Here is an 18,029-nt window from a genome sequence, read left to right on the forward strand (position 1 = left end):
GGTGATCAATAGAGTCAATGGTACCATGTATATGGCATCAGTTAGCACAGAGCTCAATGAGAGGGGTGGGACAAGCAACAAACAGTTCTTTTTCTACGCTTGCCTTTCCTTCTCATCTTTGTTTTTAACTTCTTTTTTCTTGTTTTGTTTTCCAGAAATGTGCTTTCTGTTGCACTTTGCAGATATCACTTCTTGGTAATAGTTTTTCCTGCTTTAACTCCATTGACAGTAATTTCAGCACAGTAAAACAACTGAATGTCTCTCTTGTTGAAACTTTTCAACTTTGTTTATGGAGGTGATAAGTTCTGGTAGTTAACACACAACATTGGGTAGGAGTTTGCCTCAGTACCCTGGCCAATTATCACTTCGTATCAGAAACTTACTCTGTTTTGCTGCTTATCTCCACCACCTACAATTTCAAAGAATACTTCATGACATAGATTGTACAGGACACTATTCTCAGAGGAGAAAGAGCTAAACAGTTTCAACAGTGTTGGAAGGCAGGTTTGAATTTTTAAATAGAAAATGTATTACATCTGCTTTAGTTTGTTGCCTAGTTTTCTCAGCATCAAAAAGTGTTTATCAGTTTTTTGAGGAAGCTCCTTGCTATTTATTGTTCACATTTCTAATTCTTCAGAGGTTGCAGACTCAAGGGACAAGACCATTCTTTCCTTTTTTTTTGTGGTCATTTGTTCCAATTTTCCTCTTTTCTAGTCATCCTTAATTTTTTTTTTTCCAGAAATAATTTTTACTTTTATACGATCAAAACTCTTACTATCACATCTATATGCTAACATTCAGACTGGCTAATCTGAGAACTACTCAGAGTCTACTAGTTGTTTTTTATCAGTAGCTATTTTTGTAAAGTGATCCCAATTGCCATTTCAATAGGAAGGTGTGAAAAGCTATTTACACCTAATCTCGTTAGCTAATTTTCATACTTTTCAATTTGTATCAAGGGAGCTACTTTCCTTTTGTAGTACTGTCTGTCTTTTAGGTATGTATCTAAATTCTTTCAGACTGTGCTGTCACTTCATATGCTTACAATCATCATCCATTGCCTGCAAGCCTTAATTAGTCTCTTTGCTTTCCTTCCTTTCAACATTTCCAGTATGTCATGATTTATTATATTTTGCTTCATATGATTTGTGAGGAATAATCTCATATCTTGTTTATATTTTAACCATTCGCCAGCTTGCTTTTCACACAAATGGATTTTAGTAGTTTCTTCCGTTTCCTATTTTCAACTGGAATTCCTAATTACTTAGATGTCTCAAAGTCTAACCCACCAAATAATTATACTTTATATCTCTCTTTACTTTTGCAGTGGATTCAGCAAGTGTATGAGCACTGATTCAGGTTTTCATTACTTTAATCTTGTGGTAGTGACAAATTGTCTCTATCAGAAGTCATCATTGTGAAGAGTTGCAAAGGTAAAAACAGAATGAATTTCTGTACATGTAATTACATGTGCAAGAGTATTCATGCACAATTTGAAGGGTTTATATACAGCAAAGTCTGTAATTGTTAGTAATTTTTCAGCTTTATGGTGGATTTATTTTGGTGATTTCACCATCTTTGCCGAAGATAAAGTATACTTCATTTGTATTGGAGAAAGGGTTTATTATCCTCGATGCTGTAGCTGTGATCAATAGTGGTCATTTGAACTCCAGATGGCAAAGGAATCTTAATTGGACCCCATGCAATAAGGTCAAGTTGACTGTCAGAGTGCTGTGTAGCTGAAGGAATTATTCTCTCCAACACTTCAATTTGTCTTTCATTACAGTTGTGTAATTCCAAGTCACAAAGACGAGAAGTCATGCAGAAAATCTGTGACAGAATTTTTAGACTGCTTCTAAAGCCTTGCACACTGAAGACCTATAAATGTTACTAAATTAATGAGTAAAGGGAATTTCATGGAGTATTAATGATAACAAAATGACATTATCATTCTTTTATGTTTTTATGCAAGGCAGTTACACAGAGTGAATGAGAATATGTAATGGCAAGACTTAATTGATTAAAACCTCCGTGCAGTAAGTGGGAACTTCAGTTTGAGCTGCATGCCATTAAATACTGAACTCTTGATTGCTGCTCAACAAAATCAATACAGAACAGAAGTCTGTAGTGAATCTTGTGCCTGCAGCAGTAATACAGTTTGACAATAAAAATCAATGCCCAGTCCCAAAGTCTAGCATTTAATAGTATCTGTGGTTTATGTCTTTTATTGATTCTTATGGTCCTTAAGGCCATCTGTTAATTTACTATCTCTGTCTGGATCTGGGGAGGTCAGTGACTTAGAGAAATATGTTATTTTCTGCTTGTTCTGTATTGTGTATGGGTTACTGCAACTAAAATCTGTAACTGTTGCTTGTGAAAATGTTGCTTGAGGCATTTACCCATACACGTCTAAAGACAGAATACCATTACCCAGGTAGTGAATAGGAAGGAGTGTTCCTTTCACAAAACCAAGCAGAGTACTCCATCATTTTTTTTTTTTTTTTTAAATCATTCTCTGGAGGGTAGCAACCACAAGTTTTATTAAAATGCAATTTCCATATAACTAACTTAATTTAGCCAACTTTTATATGCCTTGTAGAAATATCAGGACTGCAGGCTGGTTACAAATAGATCCTGTGTCATCTTAGAGTAAACCATTTAACAGCAATGTATGAAATACATGAGAATTTCACTAATTCATAATTTAGTAATCAGGCATTTTATAATTTGCATAAAAAGATGTTGCATCTTATCTTCATCCATCAGTGAAGGTTTAAGAGGTGTGTGCCCTGAGCTTTCATTTCAGCAACAATTCTTTCCTTTCCCAAAAACAACCCCATGCATATTTATGAATGTTCCATAGAATAGGAGCATAACTCTGTTCTTAAAATTTCACAGCGAGTCTCAAAAGTTTTTACTATTAACTAGTTTATTTTTGTGTATGTATACAGTACATTTTGTCCTGTGCTATATTATCTTCCTGAAGTATTTTGTATATAATGGAAAATAAAGCTCTTAAAATTTAGATGAGTGCTTGAATTCACAGGTCTTGAACAGTACTGGGAACGGAGCCTGGTGTCCTGACTCGCAGCCTTCTCTCTAACCAGTAAGTAGTATTTCTTCTTGAATGGTGAACTGCTAAACTCAAACTGAAATAACTGATCATTTGCAAACCTAGAACACAGTCTGTTTTCAAGTTGCATCAGAAATCTTATACTCGTTTGGTAAGTTGCAGAGTGTATTCCAAAAAAAAGGGGGAAAAGTTTCTATGTCCATACATGGTAAAGAATTTCTGAGAATTGTTTTGGAATTACTGCTGAATCACTCTTAAAATACTTGGGAGAGACCTCTGAAAAATGTACAGTGATTACTGTTTTAGTAATTACTAAAGCAAATTAGCTGCAAATATCTGTCCTGCCACCAAAATTATGTCTTTTTTTAAAGACAATAATTAAGCATATAATTTTCCCACTGTAAATTTTACAGACCAGTTGCAAATTTTATTGTGAGATAGGGTTAGAGTAGTAGACAAGACTAGACATAGACCTATGGTTTATTTAATTGTAAAAACTGCAAATGCAGTGTGTGGTAGTGTGCATGGGTAGTCTCATGCAAAATTGCATCCTTTTGTGACTTTTGTTTTGAAGTACTCTTAAGCATTGACAGTATAGGTATGACTGGTGAAAGCATACCACACACAAAACCAAACACAGTTTATTTGGTGTAGTTACAGTAGAAAAAGAAATATTCCTGATGATGTGGCTTATTTTGGTTGTTCCAGTGATGACAGAAGCAGGACAAAATTTTGAAAATGGGACTTGTGTGTGTTTTTATTAGGCCAGCTTGCTTCTCTTTGTTAATCAAAGAGAATATAATACCTCTCCCTTAAATTCCTGCCTTGCTTATTCACAGATTAACCTAAACAGCAAAGGAATGCGCTTGCCTATATCATCTGTCTCTTCAGAATTTTTCTGCATAGTCTGTTACAGCAAACCCTGTGACATGTACACAAGCCTACAATGATGTGGCTATGGCAAGTGGCACCTAATTCTGTCTTCATCTCTTAATCTAATCAACTGGTACACAGTAATTCCCAAAACATAACTGGATTACTAGCATGGTCAAGCTTCTATCCAGTCACAGTTTAAAATGAACCATGTTACAAGGCAGTAGTAAAGGCACTTAATTGTTATAGTAGAGACACTTAAGACACTCTTAATTAGGCAGTTTGATTAATCAAAACATCTTTGAAAACACACTGAGTTCTGATGGCTGTAGACTGAGATTCCAGTTTAATCATGTGCAAATATCATGTGCTTGTTCCAATCTCAAGGTAGGCCTGTTTGCTCCATGGAAGGAGATTTTTGTTCCTTGCAGTGTTTGTGAGCCATAGCTGCTTTTCACTGTGTAGTGGGTATGAGTCCTTTTTTTCCCCAGTTTTGTTTTAGTGTGGTGGTTGGTTTTTATTTGGGGTTTGGTGGGTTGTTTTTTGTTTTTTTTTTTTTTTTTTGCATTGTAGTGTTGTACAGAGCCTACAAAGGCAAGGCACTACTTCATAGTCTGTAGCCTGGATAAACCTCCAAAGATCGTAGTCTCTTATGTAACAAACTCTTTCACTTGGATTTTTTTTTTTTTTTTTTTTTACTTCTGTCAACAGAATGTTGATCATGCTGATGGACTCTTACTGTTGCCATCCACCAGCTTCTGTTTAGAAAAGAATTATAAATTCTGTAATTTTCAGCAGCTCCATGGTAGCAGCGTTAAAATAAAAATGCAGTTTTTGAAGAAAAGAACAATCTTTCAGATCCTAGGGCTACACTTTCATCTGGGATTCTTCTGGCTGGGAATGAGAGGTCATCCAAGAGGAAAGTGAGTTTAGCTGGCACCTACTGACATTTTCAGGCTGCTGACTTGGCTACCATCTAATATGTCAAGTTCAGACATGAGTTACCTCATCTTTAAGCAATTGCCCCAGAACACTACTTTTACATACTACCATGCAGTGTTGAACTTCAGTAGAAGTCAATGCAGTCTCCAGATTGGCTTTGCAGTGATAGTACAGATACTCAGAACACAAAGCACGTGTTCCCATACAAGCAAAATATAATCTAGTAACCTTATAATTGTCAGAATTGGTAGTTGAGTTTTACCAAAAATATTTTCCAGACATTTGAAGCCTCTTCAGGTACTGAAAAATCAGCTTAATTACTGTGTAACTGAAAAGTTATGATACTTACTGATTTAATACTGTTAATGAAAGAGCTTCCTGAAGCTTTTCCAGGGATTGCATCCAAGTACTGAGTGCCTTCAGTTCTTAAGATCTGCTATATCCACAACGCTCAACTCTTACAGAGTAACGGATTTTTTTGGCTTTGTCAGTGTATCAATAGTGACATTAAAGCAAACTTTTGAGAGTTTTTGGTGAAGACTTCAAGTAGCAGGAGCTTAATTGTGCTCTCAACAAAGTCAACATAGTATCTCACTAGATTAGAATCTGTTTAATGCTTTTAAAGTTGAAGTCCATGAATATACTAGGGTGAACGTGGTTGCTTGGGTAACTGGACAACGTTTGAGACAGTATACGGGGCTGCAGTTTTAACTTTTTAAAGAACTTTGTATCTTTGTTAATTACATAAATTACTAGAACTTGCTCCAATCCATATATACTACAACTTCTGGGTACTCCAGCTTAAAAAACCTACAGACATGCTAATTTTAAACTCCCATTTTAGAAGTGTAGAACCGATTTCTTTCCTAAATAGTGAGTGTTCATTAACTTGGATTCACTAGTTCCAGATCCTGGGCAAGCTGCAAGTGATGATGAGATGCAGATCCTTGCAGAGTGCCTGATGGTTGGTTAACCATTTATGGAAGGCTTGTTTTTCCAGACTTGGGTAAGCTTGTGTCTGTACCAGCAACATCACTGGTATCAATATCTGCTCAGAAGCCTACGTGAAGTCATTGGCTCTTGCAAGGGCTAAGATAACTTTTATGCCATCGTGAGCAGTGACAGTGGACTATTCTGCAGCTCAGGGCTGAGAAGACCTCAGGGAAGGGTCCACTGGTTCTGACAACTAAGTGTGAAAATCAAAACCTGGTGGATTCCGCCTCTGAAATATGTGGTGGCACATAAAAATGGCATATGTACAAGGAATGGATCTGAGTGTACTGATGACTGTCTCTTTGGTCTGCCCAGCTGGGTGTGGACAGTTTTTGTGTAGAACAGCAAGTCTGTGTGGTTAGCTGTAAGAGGGACCAACAGTTCCTCTGTTTCTGAACAGCAGTGCACACCTGAATGTGACACAGCTTGTGGCAGTAGCTACTGATGCCCCATCGCTAACGAAAACATATCACTATTAACAGAGATGTGATAGAAGTGCAGGAAGGAGGGCTAGAAAACTACTGTCTGCATGCAAAAAATGCTTCTTAATCTACTGTCATCAACTCCTGAAGAATTTGATGAAAATAGAGGCAGAAAGCCAGTAAGATAAAGATCAGCACTTCTGTGCACTGTTCATTCTGTTACAGTTGTCTGCCTTTTACCACATATTATTATCAAGTGCTTAATAATCAGTATTAAATCTAATTCTGGGGATAACTTCTGAGAAATTGTTCTACAGCATTAGCAGCTAGAAGAATGTGCTGCCTATTAATTATTTACATTATCTGTCTCCCAGAGTAACAGCTGGCAAGCAACAGAGTCTGGAACAAAACCCATACCCAGATAAGTGCCACGTTTATGTAGGTGTAGGAGCATACTATGTAATCTCTTAAAGCCAGTGCCTTCAGAAGTGATTAAATAATATGTGATTTAGGGACTGATTTGGAATACATCCTGTATTGGTATGTCTTAAGTAAATAGGAGGTACTTTTCTCTGTGCAGGTGTACACAAGTTATCTAATGCTCACAGTTTTATAATGTGACAGAAAAGAGCTAAAGAGTCACTGCATGGGTAGTTAGTCTAAAAATTGGTCAGTCAAGACAGCTGTCATCTTTGAAATGTGACTGTCCTGGCTGATTTTAAGAAGAATATAAAGATATTAGTTGTGAAATCTCTGTTGGTGTTCTGACATGTGCAGATTTGTTCCCCATTTCTTCAACGGTGTATGAACACAGATCACTAAGCAACACCACCCTCATTCCAGGTAGTGGGAGTATGACTTAGTACCAGAACTGCTTTTAGTTCTGGCCGACTTGTGATTGTTTTGCTGAGAAGGCAAAACAGTAAACTAAAACCATATATTTTGTCCTTTCAGAGTCTAAGCATTTTCAGTCTGTTTCCCAGGGTTCCAGGTTTCAGTCTGTTTCCCAATTTCGTCTTGGTTCCTTCAGTACATACCTTCCCATAGGAGTATTGTGAGGAGTTCTACATGTGCTCACTCTTTGCTTGGGGATGCAGTGTTAGTGGGTCCTGTGAGGTCTTGATCCCTAATGAGTCATCTGACCCCTCTCATATTTTGCCTTAGAGAATGGAAGGATCACACAGACATCCTTTTAAGGAGCCAGCATTGCTCCTTTAGTGACAAAAAGGAAGACAGCTGACAAGCTGTGGCTCTTAAAACCTCTGTGCTATTTTTCTTTAAGAGGAGGACATTCACTCTTAGTCTTTCTGCATTATTTCAGTCTCTAAATACAACTTGCAGTTTCACTTAGTTAAATATGCTTTATTTCCTCTTCTGCCCTGCCAAGTTATAATGCTTGAACAGTGGAAATACCGTGTTTTCCCTAGAGGCACATGCAGTCTTGTGAAGGACAAAGTATCTGGGAAACATTGGGATGAAAAGGAAGTTTAGGAATTGCATTGCATAGTTTTCAAATAAAAATCCCAAGATGTTTTCTAATTTTACAAAGGAATGGTCTGCTCCATTCCCCCTACTCGCCATGATTCATTCACTTTGCAACTTGTAGTTAATTACGTAGATGTGTACTGTGTTGTATGCTTATTGAGAATATGCAACTTAAGTTACACTATCCAGGCTGAAAATACTAAGGAAAAGCAGTGATAAGATAACAAGAAGATGATCTAATTGAATACAGTGCTGTTTGTAGCATCTGGCTATCATATTTCTATTTGCTTGTCTCATACAAGCATTCTTCTGACAATCAATATTGATATGATGCTCTGAATGTGCAAAGGATTGAATAGAATAAGTGCCAACAGGACCATATGCCTTTTGGCAGAATTGGATGGGCTCAAAAAAAGAACGTTTGGCTTTTTAAGTTGTACAAATTTTCACTAGGTGTAATCTTTTCTCAAAAAGGAAGGAACTAATAATGAAGTAATATTTTGAGGGCTATGAGCAAGATCCTTTTTGCTATTATTGGTACACATATTCAGAAGAAAGTGGTAACAATGCATGTTCTGGCCATTCATTTTTACCGATGTTGACAGTATAGTCGCAAATTTTCTGCTGTTCGTAGTAAAATTCTGGCTAACATGCACTGCTTATTGACTGTAAAAATCCTCTCATGCACTTCTAAGGGAAGACTGGGAAGTCTTGCTGTTCCATCTACTGTCTCTTCAGCTCACAAATTGCATTGGAATAATTAGACTGAAATTTCCTATTTATTCATAAGCCAGCAGAAACTGGGCAGTAATGCTGGAAACTGTCCCAAAATTGCCCAACTAGTTCTGGTGCTGTCTGCATAATTCAGTCTCTGTAGCAGTCCAGCACTGACAGTTTTTGCGTATTGCTAGTCAAATTTATTTTAGCAATAGCTGCAGAGGAGAGCTATGTGAAACTTGTCCCCTCTCCCCTGCTCCCCCCACTGGTGTTTTGGGGTGGGTGTAAAAAAATAGCAATTCTTGGCCCCACACTGCCTTGGCAATCCCCTCCAGTTTTCCCTTTAATGTTTTCCACATATGGTTGTGAAATCCAGTGTCTGACTTCTTTTCTAAATATAGAATCATCATTCTTTTGAAAATTATTGATGCAATAAGTCTCATTTGTTTTCAAGACCTTTCTTTCTCCTTTTGCAATATAACAAAGTATTGAGCAGTCTTCTATTGTCCATTTCATGTAGTGACTTTTGAAGTAACTTTATTCTTTTTTTGTTTTACTGTACGTTGGGAAGTATCTCCTTTTCAGTTTTGAAACAAAAAGCATAATAGCAAAGAGCACCTTCCTTTACCAGTGGAAGAGTAGCCATGCATGAGTAGCCTATGCCCCATTATTAGCATAGCGCTTGTTTTTTACACTGCTGTGCTTGTTACTTTGTTAGCATTTGTAGAACAAAAGCAGTGATGATGGTATTAGCAAAGAGCAAGCTTACTGTTTTCTTAACTGAATTTTGAGCTTTTGTCTCTTCCACTGCACTACCCAGCTGTAACCTCCTTATGTGTGTCTACATTATTAAGGTGATCAAATGGAATTGCCTTTAAATGAATGATTTAGCCTTCTCTCTTTAATGATGCGAGATTTTGTCTCAGAGGTGAAAAGTGACTGAACATAAATCTGGATTGTGGAAAAGCAAGTAAAGTGAATGAGTTTGATTCCCTGCCCCCTGCCCCCCATGAATCTTCATGTGTTTGTTATCTACACAAAAAGCAGGAAACAGCCTATGATTTTAGTAATATGCTGAGAACAAAATCTGAGGTTTTGAATAGCTTTCACTGCTTTGGCAGTGTTTTCCATTGTCAAATTTACAATTACTTATTACATAACTATTCAGAAGCAATTCCATCAGTGTAGATTTCAGTTTTAGCAGCCTGTAACACCCCCAAACCACTCCACTTCTTTTGGTACAGGACAGAATATAAAATGTCACATTAGGGAAGCAAACCATTAAATGGCACTTCAAAGCAAACGGTTTTATTCATAAAGAGAAGCAACTATACAAGTCTGCAACTAGCAGTCAAAACTGATGATGGTCTTTAAAAAGCAGACAGTTCTTGAGCAGTGGGGGGGAGATACAAAAATATGAAGTTATTTTAAAATTGTCCATTTTTTTAAGTTGGACTCAACAGGTTTCATCCTGCTAATGTCAATGTTCTTTTGAGTAACTAAGAGCATGTTTGAAAAACCAGCATGCAAGGATGAGCAATTTTGAACAGACTGATGAAAAATCCAGAATTACATAATGAAAAGGATTGTTTACTTTCATTACGGATTACTAAGGCACCTGAGATTTTTGGGCCTATATTGTTGCAAATTATGAATTCTGTATAATGGAATTAATTACGTTGTTTAGTTAGAAGAGCTCCCTTTTCTTTGTGGATAGTCATGTGCAATTAGTGACATGAAGATTTGGAAAACTGCCGGAATTGCAGTAACAAAATAAGGTTCATTTCTTACATAATTTCCTGACTAGCACTTTCCCAGGCTGCAGTAAATGTGCGTGTAGCATTCGAAAACATTATCAATAACATTACAGAACGAAGCCGAGTACAATTTAGTATCTGAGAGAGGATGAAGTGATTAGAGTCAAAGTTTGAGGATACAGTGTCAGTGGAATAGTCAAAAGGGACATGTATTCCTAAATGTTTATATAGGAATGTTGCAAGATTTTCTGTGTGTCTGTGATGGAAAGGATTTCAAGAGTTAGTTTGCCACTAACTCCTTGCCACTAACAATTTCTTGCTTTTTCTATTGGACTCTCAGGAAGACTGATAACATAAAACAGTGAGTTTTGTGTGCAGACGGAAAGGAACTTGTTTCATAATAGACATTAAGTTTTAGGAGTATGGTGTGGGTAGAAGAAGATACACGTTGCTGGTTTAGTCTTAGACATGTGGTCAGATCCTTTTGTTTGAACCTCCCCACATTCTTCAGGATGTGAGTGGGAGTATTCTACCATGCATGAAAACCTTAAACGACTCCTGTGACATCTCTTACAATAAGCCTCTGATATTATTGATTTCTAAGAAAACAACTTTAAATTTATGTTTAGGTGGGATGGACATGGAGATCTAAAAATGCATGGTGAAGTACACAGTGCTTTTGAAATCTGCTGATGAAAGAAATGTGGTGTCAACCATGATCTGCAAGCTGCAGAACAGTGAGTAAAGCTAATAGTAACAGATTATGGCTCCAGATTAATAGTGCGTTGTATGCTGTGCATTTAGCTTTCTAACACAATGCTTATGAAGTCAGGAAGACAAAATTTCTTCCCTTTAGTGGTATTTCTCTTCTGGTGTAAGTAATAGTTGTAGATGCAACAGCAGAATACAAGAGCCAGGGTAGGGCTTTTCTTACCAGGCTTGTATGTTGCTGTGTGTGGACACCAGTATTTGGAGAGGGATATCCAGCTCCTTTGATCTGGTATGAGCAATTCTGCCTATCACTCATTCAGAGTTTCTCCCCTTTGGTAAGGACAATAACTTTTCCTAAGGATTTTGAACTTAGATAAACCTAGGAGGGCCTACTTTTGGTTTTTGATTGGGTTACTTTCGCTTCTTGTGGGCTATAGAGTTGACTGTGTGTGTTTCCAACCTCTTTTCCACTGGGCAAGAAGTCAAACCGTGACTCTTGGCAGGGATGCAGACTTTCTGGTAAAATGGAATATCTGGTAGCATACATAGCTCTTTTCACAGTATAAGTCCTTAGGAACATAGGAATTATAGAGAATATAAAGATACCAGCATCAAGGTGCCCATGTGGCCCTCATGATTATCAAGGGAAGGAAACAGAGCCCATTAAATGTGTCTAGAGTACCTTTCTAGTCATGTTAAAGCTATACCTCCTGTATTTATGAGTAAGCTGCCTAATAATTTATGCCCAAGTGTTTTGACAGTACTACAACCAATCTTTTCACCAGGATGTAGGCATGATCAGGAATGCATTAAAGGATGACAGCGTTTTCTGTTGTAATAGGCAAATTTTTACCCTCTGCAACTAAACCATGAACCTGCAGAGGGAGAGAGGAAGCTAAAATGCATAGCCCAGTTGAGGCAACAGTTGATTGCTGCTGTTATCTTTGGGGGCTTTATTCCAATTGTGAATTTAGCCCAATATACTTGTTGCTTAAAAAACTCCCAAACAATCACCCCCTCAACCACATCATAGTAGTGAGAGTGGATATGTTAATTTCTCTTTTTTTTTTTTTTCCAAGTTACAGACAAACTGTTGACGCATCATGGTTCAATTGGTAATACAGTTACAACTTGGCTAAACAAAGGGAAGTACTTTTTTCTACTTGACTGCTTAGCGCACAAACTCAGAGTGACTGGCATAGCTGAGAAAAAGTATGTCTTTAAGAGGAAATAAAACAGAACAGCTTATTTAGTATGGAAGCAAGAGGGGAGTTCTACTTTACAATCTCCTTAAGGGGCAAGGTTGGGGAAATCCCCTAACATTGTTAGCATGACACAAGATCTTGTGTTTGAAGACTTGCAGAAACATGTGATGACTAACCTCACTTGTCTTTTCTATTTGTTCATCACCAGAACTGTGATGTTTGGGGACAGCTGGTGTCCTTAGACCTAAGCCATCCCATGTTTGTTTGTTCTGTATAAGCCTACAGACTGAGCCAGCTAGGATGGTAGTGAAGCTAAACTTGGAGAGTAGAGTCTCGTTCCTAAGGAACAGAAAACAATAGGACTTGTCAAGGTGAGTTGTCTTGTGACCTTGGGTCTCCTTGAGCTATGAGAGAATAATTGTACTTTCGTCTGAAGAGAAAGACCTGCAATGAAGTCATGTTTTCAATTCAAATGGAGGCAATGAAGCTCAGTAACTTGACTATATGGACATCTGGATTAGAGGCAGAGATTATTTTGACTCTCAATATTGTTTCTCTATATCAAAAAGTTGGGTTTAGTTGACCTCCCGCTAAAAGGTAAATAGGCCTTTTGGGAGCTCTCCTTTTCCCTTATTTGTAGCTGAGAAAGGTCTGCTGGGCATAGTGTTAAGTTTTGCTTCCTGTATTGCTAGTGAGTTTTTTGTTGGTTTTTTTTCCTAATTGGATTTCAGGTTTTTGTACTGAAAGTGCAGTTTAACTGTTGAAGGATAATGTGGGAGTTTCTGAAACTGAATAGGTAAACATATGATGGGACTGTTTTATTTAAGAGATTCCTTGCTTGTCACTAAGGAATAAGAGGAATCCAAAAAAATGTATTTCACTTAGCCGTAACTGTGGTGAATGCTAGATGAGGTCCCATAAAGGGGGATGGAGATATTTTATTCTGTCAATTTATCAGACTAATCACTGTCTTGCTCAGAGGGGTTATTTCAGTGAAGAATGGAAGTCAGCTCTCAAGCGAGATAGAAATAAATGACATGAAGAGATACCTGACTCATAATTAATTCTGTTCTACAGGTGATCATGCACAATATTATATAATATCTTACAAATGTAATTTGAAGGCAGTGTATGGTGACTCACAAGTTCTGTATTCTCAACCTTTATAAGGCATTCCATTAAGCGATTCTTCTCCTAGATGCTGAATTACTTAAGTAACAAAAACACTGGTTTGTGTCAGATACCCTCCTGGTTGTTAAGTATAAATCCTGCATGTCTCCATCTACTTCAAAAGTAACTCTTCAGGTGACTCAAAGAAAAAAAGGAAAGAGAAACTGGAATATTTAACAGGAATATCTTGTATTCAGTGCCTTTTAAGAATCCAGACTCCTCTAATGTGTGTTTCAGAAACACTTGCCAGTTGAATCCTTCCACTGTGTGTATTTTACCATGTTCATTGAGTTATTGTCACTGTTGATTTTAAAAGTCTTAAGGCCATTTCATGCACAAACAAGTCATGCTGAGGTCAAAGCAAGTTTAATAACACTTCTTGTTGAATTCTAAAATATAGGAGGATCATTCTGCATGAGTACTCAACAGCTGTGAACTGTTTTAATGAACAAAGCCTTATTTCTATGCGACTATTAAAGCAAATAGTGTTTGTGAATGTATGTGTTTGTATAGCAAGTAGAAGTCTCTTTTGTAGGCTTTCTGCACCTCTCTATCTTTCAAGTATGTTTTTCCTCAAGGGAGGTAGCCTGGAGTTTATGGAATGATTTTGTAGTGTAAAGATGCCAAGCACTAGCTAGTAGAGATTTTTCAAGTGCAAGTGCTCACAGCTGCAAAATCTGTTTCTATAACTTTACTATTGTTGAAAATATTCTGATAAAGAAATTAAAATCCAATTATATATATATAAGAGTTTGGTTTGATTAAGAAGTAGAAAATTGTGAAGCATAGGTATGGGAGTGTTAAGTTTGAAATGTAGTCATAGGAACTTAGAAACTTTAGGAACTGTGTTATGTGTGACTATAGGAACCTTAGTATTGTTAAGTTTGAAATAAGCAAACCATAGAAACCTCACCAGGAAGATACTGGTCTTTCTATGTTTTGTTTCAAAAACTAAGGAAACCGTCATGGACACCAGTTTGCTGCTTGGAAACCCCCTTACCCTTCCCATCTCGTAGAGTTAAGTGAAATTGACCAATGATTGTTTTAACATAGGAATATTAATAAGGTGGTATGATTAAAAGACCAATCATTGAAAAGGAATTAACATTTTGCTTGGAAATCTAGTGAATATGTATAACAGGTGTGTATTTAACTGTATTGTTAGACAAGACAGGTGCACACGATAGGTGGAGCGATCCCCCATGTGCCCAGCGCTGCAATAAAGGAGTGCCTGCTTCTTAACTTCTCATTGCTGTTAAGGAGTTTTATTCCGGATTTCGGCAACACTATGGCTATTATGCTCCAGAAAACACTTCTGTATGTTCACTAGAAATGCATGAGTCAACACCAAATCTGCAGCAGCAAGTATAACTGTGAAGAATGCACAGGAAGGAGGAAAAATGTACATGTGTTGCCTCAGCACCTACTCATCACCACCTTTAAAATTCAGGTTTGTAGGTTAGAATTTGGGATATACTACTGTCCAGAAACAGTACTTATCATAGTGATAGTTCAAGTTCTGTATATCTGACATGAACAATAAATGAAGGCAGTTACTACTTTACAAGGTGAAGGAAACAATCCACAAGAGAACTTCTTATTTATGATTATTGCTGACATTATATGCTTTCCAAAAAGATCAAGAGATGTTCCATGTTAGTTTTCTCATTTTATGTATTGATAGGCTTCCTAAGCACACAGCAATTAGATAAATTTTCTATTCAGTGTTCGAAGTGAGGGGCTGATACAAAGTTTACTAAGCCAGTTAAGAGGCAGGTAAGGCAGAGACTGTTAGTCAGATCATAGCGAAAATGGCTGGAATTTCTATCCTTGAGGAAGGCAAAATAGAATTCATCTTCAGTTGAACATACATAAATACATACAAGGGAAATGCTTAGTTTTAGAACACACAGGACAGTAAAGATTGTGCAGAATTGATTATGTATGTGTTTAAGGAATGTATAAATTTTGCAAGAATTTTAAGCAAGGAGCTTGCCAGTTCTAGTGACAAAACTATTGGACTTTATTACTTTCCCCAGATTAAAGAACTTGGAGGTTTCTGTAGACTTTTAGAATGTATGTTGAATGTTACAGATTTTTAAATTGCAAAGAGAACAAGAAAAGTGTAAAGCTTATTAGAAATAGACTGCATTGTGCAGAACACTCATTTTTGCTCTTTTAATCATATATGCTATTTCTTACAAGCTGTCTAATCTACTGTAAAGTATGCAGTGTAATAATTTGGCACTGTTTTTGAAAACTTAGCACAATCCCATCCTTAATATTTTACTATTTGACTTCTATATTTGCTGCATTTTTTTTTGCTTTTCCTTTGAATTGAACATTGGTTTACATTACATTTTGCATATAAGAAAGTGTCAATCTTCCATATGCTTAATACATAAAATCTTCCAATAAATAGAAGTTGAATTTAACGGTGAAATTGGTAAGGCAGCAAAACCAGTTGGTCAAATTACATATAAATGGTGCACTAAAGGCCAATGCACTGTGAAAATGTGTGAGGAAAATTAATGCTAACACTAGAATGTCAAAGGCTACTCTGGAAAGCTGAGACAGTGCATTTTTCAAATGTTGCCTATCACAGAAAAAAACACTCCTCTGCATTCTTCAGAAAGCCCATTTATTCTTCCATCCCAAAGAAAGGATGTAAATTAAATCCTTGCTGAACTAATAATGCAGCCAGGAAAAAAAAAAAGAGTGAATTGTTGTTTAACCATTTAACATGCACAGAGAGATTAACTCAGTCCACAAGGCCTGAGGAAACTAACCTGAAAAGCCCTCTGGGCACACTTTGGTTGGAGGGAAGAGAAACTGCCACAGCAGTAACTCCTAGTGTGTCCTTTGCTAGTGAATGGCCTGTGAATCTCTTCTTTTGCTTCCTGCAGTTCTGCACTGAATTGGAAATTTTACATCCTCAGGCCCAGATACATCCCTGATCTGAGAGGGGTGCTCAGAGGAGGGAAGAAAGCTTAATGAGATTTAGTCCCTAGTCTGGTAAGTCTCCATGTGACTCTTTGCTTTGACCCCAACCTCCTTGTTATTTCTGTAAAGGAACAAGCTTTATATGATCAGGTATACAGAGACAGATCTTTTCTATGCATTATTTTTAAAAAAAGAAACAAAGAGAATTAAAACCAGACTTAACATAATTTGTCTTATGCTGGCACAAGGCTTCTGAGCAGTATAGGGAAAACAATCTTTTGCCGCCCCAGGAATAAAGTATTTTGTCCTCATTAATCAAATGGCGAAGTGTGGACTTGTAGCAGAGGCAGAGCAGTTCTGTCAACTGTCACACTCCCTACAAAGTGTGGGCTATTGTGATAAGTGAGCTCTGCTGAGCCAGTAGTGTACAGCTCCAGTTCTGTACCCACTCGTCTCCTTTGCTAGAATCCACATGTCCAGCCGTGAGACAGAATCACGCTGCAGGCCAGAGAGATGGGAAGAGGAGTGTGTATCTGTCTTTTAGTGCAGTACATGCTATTGGGAAGGCCTGCTGCCCTCAGAGCCTCTCCTTCCAGCTGCAGAGGCACAGAGCAGGGCTGGGCACATGAGCAGCAGCGTTTGGCTGCTCCCTGTGGATGTCAGGGATCTTGCTTGGTCTTTGCACTGAATCAACTGGACAGGATGCTGTTGAGGGGGAAGGTTTCTCAGCCAGCACCAGGGGTTTTGAGTATTTTGCTTGTTTCTAAAATCGGTCCAGACTCCAAAACTAAAAACTTTCAGCAGCTGCAGAAATCTACAGTCTTCAGCTCACAGCCTAGTCTGTCATTTTGTGTTGTATCATGCACTATTCAGGGTGGTATCGGGCAGCAGCAGAGAACTTTGCCTATTATTTCATAGCACAGTTGGTTTTCTAACTTGATTCCTCGGGGGACCTTTAAGGGAAAGGAAACCCACAAATAAAATGAAGTGGGTTTCTTTATATTAATAATTATATGTTATTATATATATTAAAATATATTACTAGCTATAAAGTGCAGTATATATTTGGGGTTTTATTTGCAATAAAATGCAAATTTACTATTGATAATTTATACTGGATTTTATTTTGGTTCTGCAATGAGATCTTTGTTTTAGAACAGATGAGAAGTTCCAACTGATCAGTCTTGTTTCAAGGTCTCACTGCTGATTTAATAGATTCCTGCTTTCCAGTCTCACTTTGTCATTAATTTGGGAATTTTTGTCCTGAAGGAAATTAGCTATAATATTTTAGCTGAAGAGGATTTCCCCTCTGAAGGTCTCTAACTGCTCTTAACAGGTTTTAAATTTTCTGGATTACTCTCAATTTATATAAAGGTTGTGATGTGAAGTTGAAGTCCACCTTTCATCTTGAAATACTTTATTAATGGGGTAATGAAATACAGTTATCTCAAGTGGAACACAGCTACTGACCTATTGAAACATGAAGATTTTTCATTTTGAAAGACTGAAGGAATAGTCCCAACTCATTCTAAGGTCTGTATATACAACTGTCTGGCCTTTTAGGACTGTTTTAGCTTTGGAATAGGTAGTAGATCAAAGGGGTTCTCTCTGCTGTAGAGGTTCCGCATAGCTCTAATAATAACAGGGTTTTATCCCATTGTCCAAAGCCGAAGTGTGTGTTCTGTGCTGGAGGAACATCCAGCCTAGTTTAGTTCCATATGCAGCCTAACTCTGGAAG

This window comes from Harpia harpyja, chromosome Z, assembly GCF_026419915.1.
Source record: "Harpia harpyja isolate bHarHar1 chromosome Z, bHarHar1 primary haplotype, whole genome shotgun sequence".
Taxonomy (NCBI): Eukaryota; Metazoa; Chordata; class Aves; order Accipitriformes; family Accipitridae; genus Harpia; species Harpia harpyja.